The sequence below is a fragment of the Cupressus sempervirens genome, chromosome 2 (genome assembly GCF_028749045.1).
Source record: "Cupressus sempervirens isolate cs-2001-9-10 chromosome 2, ASM2874904v1, whole genome shotgun sequence".
NCBI classification, from domain to species: Eukaryota; Viridiplantae; Streptophyta; class Pinopsida; order Cupressales; family Cupressaceae; genus Cupressus; species Cupressus sempervirens.
In genome coordinates this window covers 737449177-737453184 of record NC_143119.1, presented here as the reverse complement: position 1 = coordinate 737453184, position 4008 = coordinate 737449177, and positions in this window count along the sequence as shown.

Below are 4008 nucleotides of genomic sequence, written 5' to 3'. Positions count from 1 at the left end.
TACTGTTCAGTTTATCTTTTCATACTGTTCAGTTTATCCACACTAAGATCTGAATGCCCGAATTCATATGCTTTTTCTCAGTCAACTCACTAGCATTGTGCTTTGATTTTAAAGAGAATTCAGTGCTTGTGTACTCATATAGGAGTCATGCATGAATTACCACAAACATTCAATTTGGCTGGAATGATTACAGGTCGGGTTTCCACTAGCACAAATTAGTTTTTGTGCTTTGGTAAAGACAACTAGCAGATTACAGCAAGACTTCAATAGGTAAACCTCTTCCTTGAATTGAATGTGCATGTGAGAGAAATCAAGGTGAAGAACGTCTGGGTTTGTGCAAAAGATGTCAATCAAGGCATGCTAATTAAAGTATAGAAGTGGTTATTGCACAAAACTCCAATACCCCTTAGAATACATATGAATTAGGTGAATTGAACTGAAAAACAAGAAGCCCTAGAATGATCGGAGAGAATCATTTTAATTTTTGTCAGGGGTGTAAAACACCTAAGAGCCAGGAAATCAGAGTTCTTCAGACTCGCTGAATGTGAACTTGACAACTAGAATTTGATGAAATATTGTATAGAGAAGATAGGTAGAAGTAATACATATTTTCTCTCTGATAAAGAGTATCAAAGGTGTAGTGAAAAATGGTTGCCTCCACAATTTTGAGATAGTCATGAGAAACCATGGTAAGGATGGTCAGTTCTTTTACATAATGATGTGTCAGCATATACAGTATGATGGGCATTTCAACCTATTTCTGTTACAATGGCTAGCATAGTAAGGTTTGTAAACCCAACTTTATGAGAAACCGTGGCATGCAAGTTCATAACTCCCCTACTTGTGTTTGGCCCAAAGAAATTATCCTGATTTGCTATAAACAGTCCTGCACAATATGCTGAGATTATACTTTACAGGTGTTCTACATGCATTTAATCAGATGTTAGACGTCTTTGTTTGTTACCTGGTAAAATTTCTAGCCTGTAAACTATCAAGTGTACATCACTGTTATCATTATTCCCCTGACATTTCTCAGTTAGCCTACATCATCACGATTGTAGGACCTCCATATTGAATTAGTGAATTTTCCTATGCTTTGCTTGGGCTAACATTGATAAGTACTGGGGCCTATCAACTGTAACATTATGTACTTTCCATTTTAGACGCTTTCTTGAGTTGCTGCATGATTCAGCTATCATGCTTAATCTGGTGTATGCTGGGTAACTTTTCAACAGTTTTGGATTGTGCACGGATCATCCTAATGATAGATCCGAGTGATCCAAGATGTTTGCAAACATTTGTTACACGATGTAGAATGCTGTCAAAAAGATTGAGAGCATCATTGTTATAAACTATTAAAACCTAACGCTTCTAATTTTTTATTTTTATTTTTAAATTTGTTTAAAACAAGACTTTGCATTGGACCATGATGTGCACATTCACAATAGTTACACAGAAAAATAAGTTAAACAACTTAAAAGCTGACAAGTATTTAATTAAAGCCACAACATTTTGAACTCTATGTTTCATTAAAAATATTTATATATTTTCGAAATAATTATTCTCGAGAGCATTATAAAGGTGGGAATACGGAAGAATAAATTAGGTGTAGTGCAAAATATTATAGAGGAGAGAATTCAAGTAAGTTATATTTTATTATATTAAATAGTATTAATGGTTTTTGATTCTTAATTTATTTTTAAAATTTTAAATATCAGTTGATCTACAATCATACTATGAACATTAAAATTTGCTAAACAAAAATCGGCCAAATAAATAGTAACTATTTGTATAATATTTCCACTTCTCAACTCAACTCATATCTGGTCACAATGCCTTGGAGAATCGGTTGGTAGGGAACCATGAGTTGCTGCAGGTTTCCTTGAACAATAAGAAGTATCACTGTTAGAAGGAGGGCACTTTCATGCAGATCTCTTTTGACTCTTAGATTCAAGATGATCTGGAGGGTATGGATTTTGATATCTCATCTCATGAATATTTTTCAAGGAATGAGGATACCTGTTAATATAAACTATGAGCTTCTCTTGGATAATAATATGGTTATGTAGAATCCTCAACACAATAACTTTGATTTCTCCAAAATATCATCTCCTCATCAATTCCCTTCTTCTCAGTCTATCGAAAAGAAAACTCCAAACAAAGAGGTAGGAAAACCAAATGTATGAAGACTAAAGAAGAGATAGAGGTAGGTTTACAAGCTACGATTGAGGACACACTTAGAACATCAAAGATAGTTAGGAGGACTAAGTGTTCTCCTCAAGAGCAAGGAGACTCATATCATGGAATGCCAAAGGTATTCATGCCTGTGATAAAAGATGTAGAATCAAGTCCCAACTTGGTTCCTCACAAGCAGGCATAATTTTGTTACAAAAAACTAAACTCTCTTTAAATTCATATGAAAAAATAGTTGCCAAATGGACTCAATGGAAATCTGTGCATAACTCGAGCCAATGTGCTTCAGGAGGAATCGCATCACTTTGGAACCCTAAGATTATAGCAGAAGAGCTTCTTGGTCAAGGGATTGGTTGGCAACTAATTAGTTTCAAACACTTTGATTCTTCATTTCTGGTTTTAAATATATGTGGGACTTCATCAACTATTGAGGAAAAGATTTTATGGGACTGTCTCATTAACCAGATTCAACTGCATTCTACTCAGAAAATCATTTGAGGAGGAGATTGTTAATGCTATTAGATTAATGACAAAGAAAAAGGGTGGTATTATGCCACCAGTGAAAGCACTCAAAGACTTTGCTTCCTTTATCACTGATAATGATTTGCAAGACACTCATCCAAATAATGGTGTTTTTACATTGACCAATAAAAGGGATGGTTTCTTACAAATTGTTGAAAGATTGGATAGGTTTCTTGTCAACCAAGAATGAAACTTCAAGGATTCTCAATTTGTTAAAAATCTTGTCATTTTTTGGATTTGATCATTTCCCTATTTAGTTACTTGTGGACAAACTTTTGCAATATGCAATTACTTCGCATAGGCCCTCCTTCAAATTTGAAAAAATGTGGTTTTGACATCCACATCTTCTCCCTTTACTCAAACAATGGTGGGTTAGTGCTCCTCTTTGAAAAAGAACTATGATGTTTAAGTTTCATTAAAAAATACAATTTGTTAAAATGAATATTAAGGAATGGAATGAATTTTTTTTTATAAATGTTTTCCATCAAAAAGAATTTGTACAGAGGGAGCAAGAACAAATTAACAAACATGTTATAAAATTTGGGTTGGACTCTTCTTCATTTGCCAGGCAAGAGGAGTATTAGGAAGAATGGGAAGAGTTATGTGGTAGAGAGGAGGAATATTGGAGGTAGAAATCAAGAAAATTATGGTTGTTGGAGGGTGATAGTGTTAATATGAATGCTAATGATATTCCTATGGGGTAGTATTCTAGCATTATTGGAGCAGTGGAGAGATAGTTAGCATGACTGCGTGTTGCATTAATGACTATGTTTGTCATTGATGTCAACATATTGAGAAGATTGGTAGAGTAGTAGATAGAGATTGAGGTCGTATGGTTCAAGTACAAAAGATGAGGTTAAGCGTAGTTGGGGACATGTTCCACAATGTGTCCTAATTCAATGGTTAAGTGCACATGGAGAAAGTCAAAGGCTGGTAGCAGTTATTTGTGATTTACAGAAGACAGTTTGCAAATAAAGTACCTAAGAAGTGGTTTTTGGTGTTCAGATTATATCTCTTAATAGGGATAGAATTTGGATGAGCGAAATTAGAGACAAAAGATAGCTTGATGATCACGTCAACAAGTGTACAAAGTCCAAGATTGCACGTGTGAGAAGTTGTGAAGATTGTGAGCAGACAATATTTTGTAATTATGAAAAAAATGTATTGTAGCGTGTTATCTTAATGAGGTCCTATTGTAATTAATTGGGAAAGCCTTAGGGCCAACCCAGTGAATTATTTTGAGGACATGGTATAAAGGAAAGTTATTTTCCTTGTGATGAAAAAATAAGTGCA